This window comes from Ambystoma mexicanum, chromosome 2q, assembly GCF_040938575.1.
Source record: "Ambystoma mexicanum isolate Mex_15411 chromosome 2q, UKY_AmexF1_1, whole genome shotgun sequence".
Classification (NCBI taxonomy): domain Eukaryota; kingdom Metazoa; phylum Chordata; class Amphibia; order Caudata; family Ambystomatidae; genus Ambystoma; species Ambystoma mexicanum.
In genome coordinates this window covers 148,676,808-148,697,804 of record NC_090924.1, presented here as the reverse complement: position 1 = coordinate 148,697,804, position 20,997 = coordinate 148,676,808, and the positions used below count along the sequence as shown (strand labels likewise).

At 43.7% G+C, this 20,997-nt stretch overlaps 1 protein-coding gene and 1 long non-coding RNA gene across 2 annotated transcripts in view; one reads left to right on the top strand and one right to left on the bottom strand.

The window, feature by feature from the left end:
* The window catches only part of LOC138569241 (uncharacterized), a 101,723-nt gene extending 81,882 nt beyond the window's left edge, over positions 1-19,841 (top strand). The window contains exons 2-4 of the long non-coding RNA XR_011303182.1: positions 12,047-12,147; positions 12,610-12,721; positions 19,453-19,841. This is a non-coding gene — a long non-coding RNA (uncharacterized lncRNA). The remainder of the gene's footprint in view (positions 1-12,046; positions 12,148-12,609; positions 12,722-19,452) is intronic.
* The window catches only part of LOC138569240 (meiosis-specific coiled-coil domain-containing protein MEIOC-like), a 458,384-nt gene that overhangs the window by 411,976 nt on the left and 25,411 nt on the right, over positions 1-20,997 (bottom strand). The gene's annotated exons all lie outside the window — the stretch shown is intronic.

Here is a 20,997-nt window from a genome sequence, read left to right as displayed (position 1 = left end):
AGGAGCCTTTATGCCCTGCTGGTTTTAGATGCCAAGAAGGCATTCGACATGATGGATTGAGCCTTCTTGAGAGACTTTGGTTAACTTTTAATTTGTGGACTAACTGATAACGTGAATTCAGGCAAATCACACCCACCCGACAGCCAGAATCAGATTACATGGAAAACATCCATAACAATTTAAGTAGGAAGAGAGGGGGGGGGGGGGGGGAGTAGCCATGGGTGCCCCTTGTCCTCCTCATTGTTCATTTTAACAGTGGAAACTTTTGTTATAAGGACCAGTAAGATATCAGGGGTCAAATTTCAAAACAATATAAAGTATTCTCTAGCTCCCATTTCTGACAATGTGCTTCTCTTGCCATCTAAGCTGAGTGAGACATTTGTAGAATTAGAGGCCGAAATGTCTGCCTTCTCCAGGGAATCTGGCTTCAAGATTCGGATGTCCCAACAAGCTTAAGAGATCATCTAGCCAAGAACTCCGATGTAAATGGGTTGTGGATTCCATAAATTCTTTTGGGTGAATAGACCTTCTAACCTCTTGTAGCTATACAAATGCAGCTACCTCCAAATGTATGGTACTATCAGAGGAGACCTCAACAGGTGGAAGCATCTAGCCATTTCCTGCTGGGAGGATCAACGTGGGTGAAAATAAACATCCTGCCACATCTCATACTTGTTCCACGCCCTACAATTAATAAAAACAGACCATACAAAACTAGAAAGCATCCTTGCAGTGTAGATTTGGGAGGGGGAAAAAAAACACAGAAATTGCACAGAAGTTGGTAACCTCTAGAAGCGATGAGAGGGACGGATGGGGGGCTGTGGTGGCCGAGTATACTGCAATATTATAAAGCATCCCAAATAAGAATCCTGGGGAAATGGACAAAGGATTCCTCATTGACATCTTGTTGGGAAATGGATGGAGCAGTGTCAGTAATAGCTTTCAGGAAACTCCTATGGTGACCAAACAAAAGAAAGTAGGCTAGCCTCTGTTTACATTAGTCCAACCACCAAAACTTCCATTTCACAACCCAGATATTTCACCAGGTCTAGATCCCAAGACATATAGGGAATGGAAAGACGGGGGTGTCTTTGTCTTGGGGGTTTGTTTACGGGAGGCAGTATTAAACCCTTCTTTTTAATGCAAATGGGAATTTGGCCTTCAAGGCAATGAGTGTCGCATCCTAATATTCGAAAAAGGGAGCCACCAGAGACTTACCAAAATTGGGAGACATGTTTGAGAATCTCAGAAGGTACAAGAGGTCAGGATTATATAAAATTGTTGTGAAAAAGTAGACAAAGTACCCCAGATAATTGGCAATATCTCTATACCGAGACCACCTTGTGAAAAATGGGCCAAAGCATATCATTCTTCCAAGATTGACATGTCTAAATTCTATCACAATGTATTGGCAGCTAAATCACCTTGGATCCTCTCCATTTGAGATGATACTATCTCCCCTCTAAGTACCGTCATGATGTTTGCTCTATTAACCAAGTTTTTGTTTTGTTTATTTCAGCAAGATTATTCCTTGAAAATGTCTCCATCTAATGGCTGGCACAATGAAGGGTGCATAATGGCCAAGAGGGCATTCCTCAATGTCCTGAGATCCCCAGGTAGGTTCGGGACATAATACAGGCTAGAGCAGCCTGCAGGGACATCCTCAAGGCTCGTAAACTGGAGCTTGATGAGATAGCTTGGAATTACTTGGAGGTTGCGTCTTCTAATAATTCTGGAAATTTGTGGCCCATGGTCCTCTGTATAGAATGACCAAAAAAAGGCTTTGAGGCCTCTTCGGAATCATTTTGCTAGCCTTTACAATAGCCCCAGCGATACCTCCTTAACAATGGGTCCTGCTTGTCTGTTGAAATGCTCCCTGAAGAAGGTTGCAACTTTCCTTTTAAATCAAGCGCATAATTGCGCACCAGCGCAGGATACAGTTCTGGCGGATCTTTATCTAGATTCCATGGAACTGTGGGCCCCTTGACTCACTGTTTGTTTTAATGCGGTCTTAGAAACTGGACAAATACCCCTCTCTTGGAACCTTGCAATACATTTTTCCAAATGGGAGACCCCTCGCCTATAGGCCCTTTTCCTTACATTTAAGATCTTTGGAAGAGTATTACTAGTGTGTCTATGAAGTGGAGTTCAGCTAATTCCATCCTATCTGACATCCAGTTTGGTTCCAGACTAGAGGGGGGGGGGGGGCACATGAGAGCAAGCTTTCAATATTTATCCGTTGGTAGCGCACTCAGCATATACCAGGGGCGAGTCCATCTTCTTGGCATTCATGGACACGAGCACTGCCTCTGATGAGGTCAATATCGAGAAGCTCTGGACAGTGCTCAGGTCCCTGAATTGCCCAGCAGAGTTATTGGCTGTCCTACAGGCAATCAGGCGTGTGTACACTACGGAGTGCAGGGCCAATGCACATCCTTTTTAGACGTAAACCTGGGGGTTTGCCAAGGATGTGTATTGGCTCCTGTTCTTTTCACTCCTGTAAATTAATGCTTTATATAAGGCCTTGGTGGATTCCAATATGGATTTTCCGTAAGTGGACACAGGGCCCTTCCAATTTTGGCCTATGCCAATGATACAGTCCCCATAGCTCGAACTCCCAGAGCACTTCAAAAGTTTAACATATATAGTGAGTTTATGAATGCCTTGGATCTTACAAAAATTACTGACAAATTTGCAGTCATGGCACGTGCATGAGGGAGAAAGATTATGAAAAGGAATCAATGCTGGGTTCATTGTTTTAAGGGTGCAGGAATTTGGCTATTCGGGCATACGGCTATACTCGCGGGCATACGGCTATACTCACAGGTACTGCCCACACTCAGAAACAGACTATCAGGTTAAACCAAGGAGGAGTAGTATGTTTTACGGCCATGTGCCATGGTCAACCCCCTCCCATAATTTTAAAGGTTAAAGAGGCCCAGAAGAAGGCCGCAACCAACTATGGGGCTTCTTTGTGGGTTTATTTGAAAAATGTAGGAGTAAGACATTGGAAAATAAATTCTTCAAAAGATTATTGGGGCTACCAGATTTGCAGTGCACGTAGAACTGGGGGTCAGATTTATTAAGGATCATTGGTGTCTGGTTCCGCTTTTACACTGGCTCAGAATTTGGTCTAACCCCAAGGCGGCTTGGCTCGATCATGAACCTTTTATCTAAAGTTCATTGGCACAAAATTCCCTGGTAATCTAACAATTAGATGTCATCTGGTTAAGCAGAATGCCTGGTCACTGTTCCCTATCGGCAGTCTCTGGAGCAATGAACATAACAATATCTTATGAAAAATCGTTTGCTTTAGTAATCAGGGAACAACGGGAGACAAGATAATTGTGGATTCATGCTAATAGACTGCATGCAATTGTTAGAACAGTGCAACAGACAGCAGTATCTCACTTGGAGTCACAAGAAATCAGATTGGATGACGAAGGAGAATGCGATCAGAGCCGCCGCTTGGTCATTTCTTGGAGGTGTACTTTATCCAAAAAAACACAACAAAAAAAAAAGCCCAAAACACACTCGAAACAAGAGAGTTTGATATAAAAGATCGAAAATTATGGTAATCCGAAACGTCAACTAAACGGATCACAAAACCCAACTAAAACGGATTGTAATAAGAATATAATGTACTTAGTATTCAACGGATTACAAGATGGCCACCATGTGGAAAGCACTGTAACCGATGCTCTCCCGACCCCCAGAACCAAAAGTGCGATTATACCAGGCTAATTCACCCTCCCCAGGAGAACTGCAGGTCCAAGGAAGTACCACACAGGAAGGGACAACATTGGAGGCGAGATACAGGCAGATCCGGCTGAGAAGCGGCCAGCGTTGGTGCAGCCCACGGCACCACAAAGGTGCGAGCAGACCGCAAAACAGCAAGCTGGTCCGACAGTGAGCAGCGCAAAGCCCATGGACAAGACTGCAGAGGAAGTGACGGGAGAGGAGCAGAATCCTTCCAAACCAGACAGGGGGGGGGAGGGGACAGAGGCACTAGTGCTCTACAAACGCCTTTTGCACGCATTGATGAGAAACCAGCACAACCCGCCCCCCCCCCCCCCCCCAAGCCTAAAAGACAAGCTCAGCCCACCAGATAATTGCAGCACAACATCGCAGCGACCATTAAGCTGCAAGAGAGAAGAAAGGGCTCACCCGAGGCCCAGCATCATCCATTGAGGCCTGACCGCCTCCACAAAGCGCTGCCATAGCCCGTCCCTCCGCCTGAACAAAAATCTGGGGGAACCCATCTGGCGAAGAATAATCCGGCACAAAACTTGGGGAGAAGAGGGCTGACTAGTCCCTTGGGAAAGATCATGTCCAAAGCTAGGGTGAAGGACTTCACGTCGGCCGCGAACACCACAATAAAACCCAAAGAGACCAGCCTCCAGAAGATGTGGGGGGGGTGCAATGACCGCCCCCACCCACCAAACGAAAGCACCCAGGAAATTAGAGACCATGGGGACTCTCAACCGCCCGGAACTCAACAGGCAGTGACCCAGTTTTTGTTGACAAAAATCGCAGGCAGAGCCCAAAAACAAATGGACAAAGTGAGAGAGGACCTGGCGGAGGCATTGCAGGACATAAAGAGGGACGTAAGCAAAATGAAGGGGTTACCAACGAGAGGGCCCTTCAAGATCTAGCAGAGGGCTCTAGGAAGACGAACATGCTGATGGAGCAACTGGCGAACGCGACGCATAATCTTGAGCTGCAAACTGAGAGCCTTGAAAATAGGTCCAGAAGATCCAACATTCGTATAAAATGCCTGACAGAGGAGGTACTGGACAAGGAATTAAGGAAAGCAGTGACCAACATCTTCAACGCATTCTACATTTCCAGGAGGTCAATGGACGTACAGTTGGACAGAGTGCACTGAGTGCACAGAGTGGGTCCACGCAGAACTGAGCCGGGAGCAAGGCGAAGAGACGTCCTAGCAGCACTACATGATTATACCATGAAAGAAAATTCTGGCAGCGGCAAAAAAGGCAAACCAATTAACTTATAATCGATCAGAAATTTAGCTTTTTCAGGACCTGTCCTAAATGACCCTCACCAGACAGAAGCAAAGGGCACCAGTCACTAGGGTCCTCCAAGTAAAAGACATCCGGTACCAATGGACCTTCCCCTTCGGCATGGTCTATGAATGGCAAGGTAAACAGCGAAGGATCGGCTCACATGAAGAAGGAGCACGACTCCTCGGTATCGAAGATTAGGAACAACCAGAGAATGAACGCACAGCAAGCAGCTAGAATAAACCAGAGTTGGGAATGGTCCACAACAAGGCCAAAGGAGAAATAAGAAGGGGGGGTACCAACCCCCATGAGAAAGGCCCATTCACCTTAAGATAATGGGGGAGATGCTGCATATCTATAAGAAACATACTGGGGAAATGCATAATAAGGCACAAGGGACGAACTGAAAATAGGGAAGCCTGGAGAGGGCGATCAAAGACAGACTGGCTAATGGTTTTGGGTGGGGGTGGAGATGGATCTTGGAATGGGTCTGGGAAAACCTGCTTGCGCACGCACTGCGGGGAGCAAGGGGCTCAATCCTCGATAAGGCGATTCGAGGGGGGGTTAGAGGGCGATTGGGCACACCCAGTGCAGGGCAGGGCATTAGGGGAGCAGAAAAGGGGGTCCAGATGGGAAACAAGAAATATTGGTTAACGCCATAACAATCCCTGGAAATGGCAAACCATAAGGGGCTATCCATAATTATAGTAAATATCAACGGACTGAACTCCCCAGCAAAAAAGGAAAAAGCTGGAGTGATATCTCAGGAGGGAGGGACCGGACACTCATCCTACAGGAGACCCATGTGCAGCATAGGGACAGAGACAGGGTGGGAATACATGGTTTCCACCAAGTCGATCAAGCAAATGATAAGACTAAGAAGGGAGGAGTAATGATAGCACTATGAAACAATATAAACCACATATCGAGAGAGATGCCCAAGGGAGATACCTAGCACTAAATCTGAAAGGGAGAGGGGAGGGATACAAGATACCTACACTATATGCTCCCAACACGGGACAAGACCGATTCCTCCAAGCCTCACTTTCCAAACTAGAGACATTTGCAAAGGCCCCCATGATACTCACCGGCGACTTCAACATGGCATGGGACCCAGGGAAAGACAGGAGTAGACAATACCCAGGGGCACAGGGTAAACCCTCAAAGGAATTGGTGGAAAAACTTGAGAGGCTGACGGTAGTCGACTTATGGCAGGAAAGGGAAGGGGACAGGGAGGGGGTACACCTTTTCCCATGTCCATCGCTCGTCGTCTAGGAATGACATCTGGGCATCACGGTCACTACTAGCCAGGGTCACAGAAATGGAGGTAGGCACCAATAAGGCTGGCTCAGGGGCCCACCAAGGATGTGGCAATGGCGGTACCCTGCGTACTTTCTCAAAGACAACATGCAGACACCTCCCAACAAATCAGGTGGGATGCTTTTAAGGCAATGATAAGAAAGGATTATTGCTATCAAAGCACACAGAGACAGGGAACTCAGGAAGGTCGATAAAGTCCTAGGGGACAAACTCAAAAAGGTAATGAGCCGGATGGGGGTGGGAGCGAGCAGGGAGACAATAAGGAAGTATAAGGCAATAAAGGGGCAGTTAGATCTAATACAAACTAGAGCAGCGGCACGCTCGCTGTTATTCCTTAAGCAAAAGTATTATCTTAAGGTGAATAAAGCTGATCAATTGTTAGCTAGGATGCAAAAGGAAAGAAGAGAAGGCAAAAACAATATTGAAGATCAACATGGAAGAAGGGGGTATGAGCAAGGACTCGAGATATATCTCCCGGGAATTTACTAGATTCTAGTCCCATTTATATAGTTCGGAATGGTCTATGGAGGAGCAACAACAGGGACCCAAACGCAAATAAGGGAGGATGAAAGGGAGTCTCTGCAACAAGATATTACGATTGAAGAGGTACATGAAGCCATTACATCAATGCCCCTTAATAAATCTCCGGGCCCTGATGGATTCACATTAGAATTCTATAGATCCTCTAGGGAAACCTTAATCCCACACCTAGTTCCGCTATTCAATGAATTTGGGAGGACGGAAAAAATTACTCCCTCCATGAAAGAGGCAAACATAATGCTTTTCCCAAAGCCAGGTATGGATCCATCCCCATCTGCGGTTCATATAGACGATTGCCCTTATAAACGTAGATGCCAAGATTTATACGAAAGTGTTGGCGAACCGGATTGAACACATCCTCCCCCACATCATTGATAAGATCAGTCGGGTTTCATAAAGGGCAGACAGACGAGCGACAATATAAGGATTATCGCGCACCTCATAGAAAAGGTTCATAAGAAGGATATCCTCTCCCTACTCATAGCCTTAGACACCAAAAAGGATTTCGATAGGGTGGAGTGGACGTTTTTGTTCCTCACCATGAAAAAGATGGGCTTTGGTGAGAAGTTTCTATCCAAGGCCAAAGCCAATTACAAGAACCCGTTTTTACGTTTCGTGATAAATGGCCAGCTGTCAGATCCCAAAAAGGTCCAGACGGGCACGAAACCAGGATGTCCCCTTTCGTCATTGTTGTATGCAATTCATTTGGAGCCCCTTCTGGCAGCAGCGAGGACCAATAAGGAAATAGAAGGGATACCATTCTGGGGAAGGGAAGATAAAATAGCTGCCTTTGCAGATGACAGGTTAATAATCGCCCAGAACCCGGAATTCTCTCTTAGGGCCATGGAGTGAGAGCTGGAGAGGTTCAAAGAGGTAGCGGGACTTTAACACCCATAAATCTGAAATAATAAACCTTACGACACCTCTCTACAAGGAGAGGGAATTTAGGAAGGAGCTCCCATACAGGTGGGTAAACACTGCCATATGCTTAGGGATTAACCTCACAAATACAATGGAAATGGCCTACTGAGCCAGTTACCCACCACTAGTGGACAAAATTAAAAATAAGCTGGTTGACTGGGGCCCACTATCACATGGATGGGGAGAATCAATGTATTAAACGAATTAACTATTATATTATTTTATGACCCTCCCCACACGGTCCCTCCCTCCTTAAGTAGCCTCAAGAAATATACAGGGAGGTTTATTTGGAACCACAAAAAACCAAGGTTGGTGAAAAGGGTGACAATGCGAAGGAACAGAGAAGGAATGGGGGTACCGACTTTGAAGTATACTTCCTAGCGGTACAGGCGAGAGTGATTAGAGACTGGCTAAGGGGGATAGGGACAAGGTGTGGTGGCTAATGGATGGGGCAGTGTTGCAGGGGTGGGAGAACCTGGCGGAGGTCCTCTGGAAGGAAGAGAGACCACCCAATATATACCGCAGTAGGATAGCTTCCGAAGTAGGGGAATCATGGGACAAATTAATTAGGCTTCACCACGCCCATATTTGGTAACCCACAATTCTCCCCAGGGTTGAGTGGAAAGAGATTCAGTAAATCGCAGCGAGGCGGAGGTGGTCCTAAAATCCGGGATTTGTTTCAGTGAACGGAAATGAAATCATTCACCCAATGTAAAGAGGACTTCGGGTTAGAGAAAGGCAAGAGATACAGGTATGCCCAACTAATACACTGGGTGATGCAACCGCCAAAGAGAGACGGAGCGACACAAGCTCCGACCCTATTTGAGAAATATTAGGTGACAGACACCGGGAATTAAAACTTAGTGGGGACAATGTACTCTATGGCAAACATTTAAAAAAGGTAGCAGGCGCTCCTCTCCAGAAAAAACATGGCATGATAACCTGTTCTGAGAGGAGAGTTTGCAGCACACGCTTTTTGCTCACTGTACCTTTCACAGATGGGAGCTATCCATTTGCATATCAGTCTTTGTCCCGCCCGCACGGCCAGTCCAGCACCGAAATGCTATGGCAATTCCTCTCTGAACAAGAGTACCAACAGCAACCCCATACACGTGTTTCAGCCTTGTTGGGCCTCATCAGTGAGGTGAAGCTATGCCTCTCTGTGGCAAAACAAGGGGAGGAACCCGGGGAGAGGAAATATAAATAAAGTAGTCTCTGGGGTGAAGGCAGGGGGGGGTAATAATGGGCAGGCGATGTTTGGAAGATCTACCAACAAAAACCAAATGCAAGGTTCATGCAATTTTAACGATGACACGAGCGCTAGTGGTGACTCAAAAATGGAAAACTAGAGTCCAGCCAATAGAGCACAAACGGGTGGGAGAACATGTAACATTGCAGCCCTGGAATGGGTATCCTATTCGCTACAAGGGGACCACCAAGGCTTTCTGACAGATGGTATTGGGGTTTCTTCAGAGAAGGGCCAGGGCCGCCTGGTGCACGAGATGAATGAGGAGTTTGGGATTAATCTAAATAACACCAACAATAAGGAACTGAGTGACTCTGAGGTACCACCCCTCAGGGGCGAGAGATCTCAACGCCCTGAGGGAACAGGACAGGCCCGGGAAGATCACAGAGGGATATGGAAGAGGTACATTTCCTGACCAGGACTGCACCAAGGGAGAGGGGTGGGGGGGGGGGGGGGAGGTGGGGCGAGGGGTGAAGTTGTACTTAATGTGAAACTGCTAATAAAAATGTATGTGGAAAAAAAAAGAAAATCAGATTGATGGCTGATTCAACCAGCATGTTTCAACAGCTTACTTTTGAGAGCCAATGCAGCTCATTGGCAAGGCTTTGAGGTTGCTCTCAGCTGCCCGGTATGTGGGGCTGAGCGGGAAGATCTACAGGTTTTGCTGTTTTGTCCAGCTTTTCTTAAACATCAGGCAGCAAACAATTTTTCCGTGCTCAGAAATCTGAATGTCGCCGAGCTGTATATTTTCTGCTCATGGCCGACCCTGTATGGCTTGGCCTTTATTGGCTTATTTAAAGAAGGTGCGTTCAAAAATGTTATTGTCTTGATCGGGCATGGTGTGATCGATCGTAAAAATAATTCCTATGCATCTTACCTTCGTTTTCCTCACTTTTACACATGCGAAAACAACGGGTCGGACGCAGTGATCTTGTGCTAATCTTATCCGTTGATCCATTGCCCCAAGTTCAAGTGCCCTCAACGCGCTCGGCCCTTTCCACAACCAAATGCACGTCTCGTGTCAAGGTTCTCTGCGCGCAAGCTATTGACGCGTCTCCATAGCAATGGCCAGACGTCTCTTTCCTCAATAAGTACAAACAGACCCCTTCTCAGACATCAGAGTTGCTTTTTCAATCGTTTCACTGTCTTTTTTTGGATCTCCCGTGACTCGTTTGTGCTCTGTTCAGCTACCTTTGTTGCACGAAGCCGCTGAGAACAAATACTTACACTAGCATTACTATCGATTTCAATCATTACTTCCGTTTTATTAAAAAATGTGTGGTATAATGGCAACAATACAGCCCTACCAGTACGAGTCGGAGCATTCAGAGGAGGAAGTAATTGAAACAGAATGATTCGGAAACGATGGGGAAATAGAACGATAGTTGGGAAGATGAATCACCGGAGCACGAGCCTGAGCCTAGTCGCATGGAAGACGTTTCCACCTGGTGTACCTGCAATCGCTGTGAGGTAATGGCAACCGAGGTGGAGAACTGCTGCTGCAAAGAGATGCTCGGCCTACATATCAGAAGAAGACACCACCGCTATGCTTTACCGAGCTGCACCACTTCAAGGCAGCCTGCCTCACAAGGTCCGTGTTGAGGATTATGATGGTGCTTATTCACAAACTTTGCCCAACAGTTCGCCCTTGCAATCCAAGTAACGAGTAAGTGTACTCTACATGTGATGTCATTTTGACCACACACGACTAACATTTCATGTTTTTCTCCTACATTGTCATAACTTTAATCAATCACTGACAAATGAATGCCATTTATCCATCAAGTAACTTTTGTAAGAGCAACTATGCCATAGAATACAGGGTGCATTTTCAAGTAAGGGTTGTACACTTATCAGGTTCAAAGTATGTAGGTTTCTCTTCCACAGGTGGTACAGGCTGGTGGCCTACCGTTCATTTATATGGCGGCTTTAAGGGAGGCTTGGATTATGCGTTTGCCGAGTGATAACCACCTGTGTCATTGGAGCCATTTGCGCCAAATTCCCCAGTGACAGCGCAGGGGATTTTCACACAATGTGCTGCAACCTCAAGTATACAATTTGTAGTTTTTTTTGAGACATCAGCATCACCAAACTAAATAAAATCCAAATGATCATATATGAATAGTTGTTTCATTTCTTCAGTGCATCAAGAACATGCTCACTCATTTATGAGTGACATAAAAAGAAAGGTTGGTGCTCTTTTACGGTCACCTCACCCGCATAAATCCATCGCCACTCCATTATACCCTTTGTTGGTACTAGGAGGATGGGAATGGCCAAGGTGCCAAACACCATGTACACTTCAAAAGGGCTCTTCTGCATGGTCACCATTGTTCTCATGGCCTCCCCAGACCCAGTGTCTCCAGGCTCCCCTCTTCAAGACCACGCAACAAACAAGTCACAGATTCTCATATACACCCACTTTTCTAATCCTTTATAGACACCTTGACGTTTTACATGAGAACATCTCGGAGCTCTGCAAAGTATCGCTTTATTGTGCTACCTGTTCCCCGGCTACTTGCTCCCCAGCTTGCTGAATCAGCTTGTTTGTTAGTCCAGGTAAGGGTAGGTCACCTATTTACTTCTCTATATTTATGGATTGATGATCTCAAATTTTATATCTATGTACACCTAATCTTCCCAGTGTTTTAGTTTTCATTGATCTCAATGATTACACCATTGTCTAATGTTTCAAGTATTTTGATCTCGATAAATAGCACCTTGCGTCAATGTTCTTTGTAATGGAATGGAATCTTTCGCGGCCCATGTTTGTAAGCATGTTTCCTTTTGATGCATAAAAGTACATTCAACAGACGAGACAAACGGTACGATTTGCGGAAGACATGTCAATTCTGTAAGAAAGTAATCTGTGTGTTTATTCGACTAGGTTACACTTGTTTTCCTTCTTTGACTAACAAATGTCTTGAAAGATGCGATGTAATTCCATCAAATGCATACAGTATTATTTTTTAATTTTTTTTTTGTTTTTATACAGATCTTTCAAACTTTTCAAGAATGCCTGCTTGTATGGTTTTTGGTTGCCATTCCAAAAGTCCCGGGACAGTTCGGCATACATTCCTGAAGGATATTGATTTGGTAAGAAGATGGGTTAAATGTTGTGGTTTTGTGGTGGATGAGATAGAAAGTAGAGCACAGAATGTCTTCAAGGACGTAAGGGCCAATCGATTCCTCATCTGCAGCCTGCACTTTACTGACGATATGTACAAACAAAAGGTCGACCCAGAATTCTTCGTAAATTGCTTTCAGATGCAATACCTACTAAATTTATGCACACGCTGCCCCAGGTGAGTCATGGATGATGAATTAGCTGCGTTTGTTTTTATGTAGGACGAGGGTCTGCATAAATTATTTTCAATGATCTCTCTATCTATTTAGGGTAGGGTATTGAAAAGGTAACTTCACGAACGTATAGGATCTTTTTCGGTGTAGATTTACTTGAAATGTGTCTTCCTAAACTTTCCATAGTTACCAGATTGTATTGAACTTTTATTGTTAAACAACATTTCACTATACTTCATCTATCTCTGCTTTCTGTAGCCTCTAATCAACGGAATTATGAGCATTCGGAAACAATGCACTGAAAATGAAGGTGCAAGATTCAGCATCAATTTCTTTGCCAGAGTCAACATCAAGTTCACTCGCCTATCAAGTAATTTTATTGTACTTGTCCTTTACGAGAATGTGGTATACTTGTAATTTGAAATGAAATTAAAATGTATCCTATCAGTTATTTACAGTAAGTGGCATGTATGGGAGTCTCTCTATATGTACCATTGTCTGCATCTCATTGTCTCAGTTCCATTTCGCCGTTTTCGTCCGTACAAAAAACAAGTACTGTTGTTACCGGGGATGCTGGAACTTCAAATAAAATCACTTCCTCCTTTGCAACAGGTCCAGAGTTTGAGGTGTGCCAACTTACAGTTCCCTTGCAAGAATGAAAGGAAATGCATGTAACCTTGAACTGTTCAAACTTTTTCTGATATCGGGTATAACGTTACACTTCCTCCCGAATGCAGAATGCATTATGAATAAATTTAGGGCAACATTGCAATATTTCTTCATGATTGTATATGTGTCATCTCAGAAGGTTATCAGGTGAAATCTGAAATGTATATTATGACAAAATGACATACACTATTTACGAGGTTGTGTGTAAGAGATCTGTGCGATGACAGATTTTAATTTCCAGTACGATTTACCTTTTATTTTAATGAATATTCTATTCAAGGAATGGACACAAGGTGTGGAATTAGAAGAGGAGGCACAAGGAGCAGAGGTGAACATAACCTAATATTGAATACAAATTGTACATCAGATGTGTCCGTTATAAGATTTTCTATTCCATCAAGTTTGTTACGTTTGTTTGCTTGGAAATTAAATGTGCTTCTTTTAAAACATTAAAAAAAAATTCATTTTTTCAGCTTACCTTTACGGTAGGAAAAGAGCAGCCCACGGTTTCAAAGAAGGTAAAGAAAAAAAGGGTAACAAATAAACAAGTTTGTTTTGTAGAAAGTTTTAGACTGGTGTTTTATTCATATAATGTTTTTTTTTTTAAAGTGGTATCTGCTGTACGTGTGCTATACATTGAGCATGTTTTTCAACACATCTCTTAGAAGGAACAGAATTATAAAGACACAGACAACAAATGAAACCAAAGATGTCACTTGCCAAACAGATTTCACAATGGAGCAACTACTATTTGGGGCGCAGCGTGGTCTAGTCAATAAGCGGACTTGTGATGCTTATGCCCAATGGCTGGAAAATTAATGGAATGTGACCAGCGATCCATGCAAAGTGTCCATGGACCATTGCTACCATGTTCAACAAGATTAAACTGATAACACCGAATATCCATTGCAGTTCCTCGCAGAACCCTTGACACAATCTACACCCGCTAAAAATGTTCCACCCAAGAAACATTTCATGTTACATGTTTCTCCAATTTGTGTGCAAATATCACAACCTGAACTTAGAGAGACTGAAGCTTAAACGCAATTGACGGAGGATCTTGCCAATGATTTCGACTTCAGTTTGCCTAGTTTGGGAAATTTGTCCACCACAGTCAAGTCACAACCCACACTCACGGCAGACAATTGGCTAATAAAGGAGCAAAAATACATTTTATTCGACAGCTACCTGATAGAGATTGAACAGATGCTGAAATGGGTCCATACATTGAGGGGGAATATATGCAGGGAACCATTGGTGATTGTGTATCATGTATTACAAGGCACTAACCTGAAAATAAAAGACAGCTGTGTACACCTCCATAATACATTTTCATGGTCCGCTCAACCGATGCTGGGCAAAGTGCCAGCTGGAAATCTATGTGCAGCAGCTTTACTTTTCAGCGGGTCAACTTATGGTAAGATTTCTAGTTTCTGTAAATTTATTGGACTGGAGTTCCTTGCTAAAACCCAGTACTACAAATATCAAAGGGAATTTTTATTCCCCACTTTTAGTCAAGCCTGGAAAATTGAACAGATGTCAATCGAAAGCACATTCTCTGGAAAACGTTTCTGGCTAGCTGGCGATGGACAGTGTGACAACCCAGGATTTTCAGCAAAGTACAGCACATACTACTTTCAAGACATGGAAAGTAAATAAATTGTGGGTTCGGAGATTGTGCAGGTGTCCCAATGTACATCCTCTGTGGCTATGGAGAAACATGGCTTCTTCAAATCAGTCGAACACCTTTAATCGAGGGGAACGCAAATAGACCTGATAGCCACTGACAGGCATGTTTCAATAGCCAAGGCCATGCGAGAGCAGTTCCACACATTCGCCATCAATTTGATGTATGGCACGTTGCGAAATCAGTCAATAAAAAAGTTACAGCTGCTGGTAAAAAAATAAAAAGGTTCGGAAAATATTTCAAAGTGGTATAGTCAATCAGCAACCATCTTTGGTGGAGCTCCAAAACTTGTGATGGGTCTGTAGAAATTCTACTTGAAAAATGGAATTCATTGATGCACCATTGTTCCAACGTACACTCTTGGACAGAAAACCAACAGTTCTACGAAAGTACACATTGACCTTTATCCGACGAGCAGGAACGCAAGAAGTGGTTGGTGCCATGTTCACCCACACACAAAGCTCTGAACAAGATTGTATACGATAAAACGATTTCAAGAGACCTGAAGGGACTCACAGAATTCTGTTATACCGGAGATTTGGAGGTGTTCCATAATATGTGTCTAAAATACAGGCCCAAAAGGTTCATTTCGGCATAGAGGGTATGGAGGCCCGAACAAGACTAGTTGTACTGGTGCACAACGAGAATGTTAGGAGGGAACAAGTGAAAACTGCAGAAACCTTTGGGATGCTTCGTTAACTCATGGCCTTTACAAAACGAAGCAAACAATGGGCGGCTAAGTTAATATGCGAGGAAATGGAATTTGAATGTGTGAAAGATTTGACATTGAATGTGTTGGCCATGCATACTCATGGAATCAATCCCGATTTTGCTCCTAGGACACATACAATGCCTCAAAACATTGCAAACCAGCCCTGTCCACCAAAAGAGGAACTTGTTGAAATGTTGACTTCACGATTGAAATGATTTGCAGCTGTCTTCATGCTCACAATAAAATGTTAGATATGTTCACCAATGGTTGGACAATGTACGTCAACAATCAAATTCTATTACACTCAATTTCAATGCTACAAAAAGTAATAAGTTTAATTATGCAGATTTAAGCGGGTGTATGAATATATGTTTTACCTTCCGTTCATTTATCATACTGGTCATAGATCGATTAGGCACATGTCTGTGGTATATTTCAGAACAGAATTGCCCTAGCACATCGTTGCTGCACTACCCATTTGGGTGGCTGAAGTACTGATAGGCAAATGGATATTTGCCATCAGTGCAAGGTACAGTGAGGCTTCTAGTCTGTCAAACCCTCCGCTACATCCAAACCACACCCACACATGAAGTGCATGGCACTGGCTTTGATGGCCTATTGTGGGTATGATTTTCATAGCAATGATCAATCGCTTGACCTGTGTCAAACCCATAAGTTCCAGAACATTTTGCTTTGGCGGTGTATTTTTTTAAACACTTGAGTGGGCACCTTTTTTCACACTCACAAGAGTACTTTACTCTTTTGATGCGTGTGATTTTTAGGGTTTTCCATAGCTCAAAATAGCGTTCAAATTGTCTTTTCAAATCTATCCTCTTGTCAACTTTTTGGCAATAAGTGCCAGTTGCTGCTAGGTTGCCTTAGGTGCACCACATTTGATGTTCCATGGCTAACCTTGACAGAACTAGTTCGTGAAGGGTAGAAAGTTTCCATTGATCTCATTTGATGACATTTTAGTTACCCTTGAAATGTTTTGCTACTCTCCAAAGTATATATAAAAAGGTTATTTTGCTCACCTAAGAATTGGTTGTGCCTCCCCCACAAAAGTAATGTTGTTGTTTTGATTATTATTACAGTAAGAATAATTGTATAACTGAGTTTTGCTTCCCCTGACAAGCTGTTAGCCTGCGCAGATAAAGCCGGCCCTAGGTTTTTCAGACATAATTTCTAAATCATACAGTTTAACTCTGGGTTTCGTTGTGCATGAGCACACGGTGGGAGGCCCTCTTGGTCTCCTTCCACTACTCTAAGGTCATCATTAATGTCTACTTGAATGGTACAAGGCACTCAAGCCAACCTTCTCCCCTTTGACAGACGAATCTCGCGCCTCAATTTCCTTTCTTCTCCCGATATCCCCTCCACAGCTTCCTCACCTCCCCCTGGTGTCTCCTCCTTGGCTATCTTACTTGATCTCTATTCTGATAAGGTCAACCATGCCATCCTGCTCAACCATCTCTGTGATTACCTGTGTATCACCGATCAGGACCTGGCTTGGCGGACCTCTTTCCTCTCCGACCGAACCTCCCAGGTCCAACTTGGGTCCTTCCTCTATCTATATCTCCACCTGTGGTGTTCCACAGGTGTCTAACCCCTTTCCCTGGCTGTTTGCCCATCGCATTGCTGCTCTATGCCCCAACTTTCAGTGATCTGCAGATGACTCTGAAATAATTTCCAGGCTCCCTTCCTCCACCACTCTCTCTCTCACTCACTCTCACTGTCTGCTATCCAGGAGTGGTGTGGAGCCAATGATCTCTGCCTTAATGCCAGTAAGACCGATATTCTCCTCATCGGCACACCTGCTCCCTCCTTTTCTGTCACTCTCTGGCTGGCCTCTCTTGGCCCCATTCCTGCTCCCACCTGTGAGGCTAATTAGATTTAAGTAATTGTTTCCCCTACTATGTGAGCCAAAAAGGAACTGTAATTTAACATTACACCACAAGGTCCAACTCCCGGTGAATGACAGTTATCCAGAATGCAATTCATAGGTTTACACCGTGCCCATTATAAAAGATCAGTAAAACGTATTGTGCTGTTTATTACACTGTGATTTCTTATTTCTTGCTGAGAGGCACGGTAGAAACGATAGGGTCACCTAAAGGAAATTGATGTTGGCTGGGTTAGCCTGCGCTCACCAGCTATTTTCACCTTTTGAAAACTAATTTGCTGCCAATGGCACATCCTTCTCGAATAGTGGCAACCAATTGTTCATCGCCTAAGGTCCCTTCCTGACTTGCTACAGCATTCCCAGGAAGAAACGCTTTTTGCTTGACCGTCACGATTGTGTGGTTTCGCGCAAAAACTAAAACGTTGAGCCGATGGCTACCGACCTCTCAGATCCACATTCGATAGTTATGGAATGAGTGAGAAAAATTGTCGAACGCTTATCCTCGCTTACCCTATGCACTTGTATGGGCGATCGACACAAGGCCTAGATGGATCATGAATGAAAGCAAACTTGGTATGGGCTAGCAATGTAACCTGTCTCGCTTGAACGTATACAGGGCTGCCTCAGGTGGGATAGTCTGAACCTGCATGCATAAATTATAGAAGACAGTGTGCAATTGGCGTGCAATTGAAGTATGTCCCCTGTTAAGCTCACAACATAATGAATACAAGCCTCTCGGGAAACAAGCCAAGAGATAGCTTGCAGGATTTCAATAGGTTAACTTTTTCGGAGGTTAAAAATAATTCATCTGAGGTTTCTGCTCTTCAAGAATGTTGAGACTCCTGAATGAACGATTTTGCCTATCGGAAGGCCACAGCTTCATGAATGACATCACATATAGGTACATTATCCACACTAGTGATGGGTCAGACAGTATTCATAATCGCGCGGCATTGGTGGATGCCAGCCAACAAGTCGTTTATTTTTCAGGCATATTTCGAATGCCACGTGGGTCAGCTCAGATCATTGCTCCATGGACTGAAGGTCCCTAGTGGGATGATGCTTCTGGGAATAGAAGAAATTAATGAGTTCACACTGACTTCTCTTGTCAGGTATGTTTTTTTAGTATGGCATTTTTTCACAAAAACTAAACCTACCAAGCTTCAGCTTCTATGCGTGGTAGGTTTAGTTTTTGTGAAAAAAGTTTCAATTGTTATATGACCTTGAACGAAAGGGAGTATCGCTGGGCTAGAAGGACAGAAGGCATTTTATAGCCGCAAAAATTATAACATTGACTATATAGAAAGTGTACATTGGAACATTTAGATTCAATGTGTGCAAACTTGTTCTGGGCCGACCCTCTGCCTTACGCCAAGGGAATGGAACTACCAAACATGATCTAAGTTCAACTATCCGTATTATTTTTTTTGCCATTACATATGCATCCAGCTCAAATGCCGTTTTTAACTATTCAGCAACGTTTGAATATGCCATTTGACAAAAATAGAGGCCACAATATGTTGTTACGTTGATTAAATTCATACTGCGCCATATTCAAAAAACCAAGTGCGTAACTTGCAGTTTGTTTATAAGTCTTATTGTTATTTGTGTATAGTTTAACAAGGAGTAAAGGTTCCATTTTTTGGATGGTATTGCTGTCTGACATTGCTATGGGTTGTTAGTTGGTGCATATTGTGACAATTATTAATTGACGACACGCAACCACAACCAGTATGGAAGCTAGCGATATCTAAGCCACTTCGTCCCATGGAATATCAGTGTGTGCTATCAACGTTGCATTATTAGATGTGAAGGGAGCAGAACATTTTCCGAGTGAACTTGGTTCATTTTTCTATAGATAATATCCCCAGTTCCGTTATAATGCCATCTGTCTGTCTGTTCCATTTCTCGATCAGTTTCCATTTACCATTGGGAGCTATACTTACTTCACAGCGCTATCATTTCATGCTCATCGCAGTCTTAACTAGTCTCCCATATGTGTATGTGTGTTCATTATGTGTGGTTTGAGTTCGTCATTAGGTTTCATCCGCTGAAGAATTACAGGGTAAATTGATACATTTCAATAAAGAATGGCTACTAAAATATATTCTCATTCTGTTATCTACACAGATATATTCTAGCATTCTGCGAATGCTATAGCTTCCACCTACAGAGGGATGGCTTCTTTAGCCAACAATGCCAGATACACCGTCTAGTGCGACGATAGACCGGGACCAATATGCCCTTCTGCTGTACCAGCGACAAGGAGCAACCCGTCATCGTTTACGGTGTAGCAAGAAGCAGACGCCAAAGCCTTGCGATCAAAAGTGCGTTGAATCCGCATCGTCGCACAAATGGAACACCATGTGCATCTATATAAAGTTTTGCTTATCCAACCAAAGGACACCCGAAAATTGGTCGTTGATCGCAATCAGCGGATCTTGGTAATGTTTTTTGGAGCATTCTTTGAGAAATAAAAACAAATGCTAAATTGCAGATTAATGATGTTTTCTTTAAAAGTATTATATTGGAAAATCAAATTTGGGACGCGCTGTGAGAGGATGTGTGTGTTGATGTTCCGGGTTTTGCATTAACGGACGTTACGGCGTGGGTGATGACTGGGCGAGTTTGACTACGCTACCCACTAACGTCATGAAAATAGGTGGAGCATATCGTTTGTAATAGTGATGTCAGCTTCAAGGGCGGGTGATATGATTTAGTGCCGCGAGGGCACCTGAATTTAGGGCGAAGGATAAATGGATAAGATTAGCACAACATGGCCGCGCCCGACCTGTTTTTGCATGTATAAAAGTGAGGAAAACTAAGGTAAGATGTATAGGAATTTTTTTTCACGATCAATCACACTATGCTTGAAAACACACGCCCGATCGATCGAGACAATAACATTTTTGAGTGCACTTTCCATTTAATTCCGAAGCCTCAGGTTGAGCTGGGGGAGATGGTTCTGGGATCTGTAAAAGCATTTGGATTTTTTAATATGATGTCGCATCTTATTTTTATTTTGTAACGTACAATATTGTTTCTATTTGTTTAATGGATTTTTATCTGAATAAACATTTTATGAATGAATATCATATTCTTCAATACAAGTGCAAAATAAAGAAGTGGCATTTAGAATCATACATAGATGCCATTTGGTCCCGACAAGACTTCATTTGACCAATAACAGCATGTCTAGGAATTGCTGGACAGTGTGTGGGAGGGAAGGTATCGTTCTACACAACTGGTGGGCTTGCCCGGTAATACGATTCTCCAGGAGGGGGATCCAGGCATGGGAGGGAGTGAAGGGCCAATCTTTCCCATGGGATCTAGGGATGATCCTGCTGGGGATCCCAGTGGGTAAGGTGTACCATTTAAAATCAGCTGAGGGGAAGATTACTTCCATGCTTCTGGCTGCTAAGATAACTATTGCTGGTCACTAGCGGGATAGAGAATCTGCCAATAGATTTTTGGTGGAACAAGATCTTGCATATGGCCACAATGGGAAGATAACTTCTGAAATGCACAACACCCCAAGCTTATTCTGAAAGATCTGTCAATCCCTGATTAAATGCCTCTCTCACACAACAGAGCACTAATTTGCCCAGAAAGACTAAAAGCTGTTTGGATTTTAACACCTGTACTATCTAACCGTAGGGAGGGAATACCCTTCAA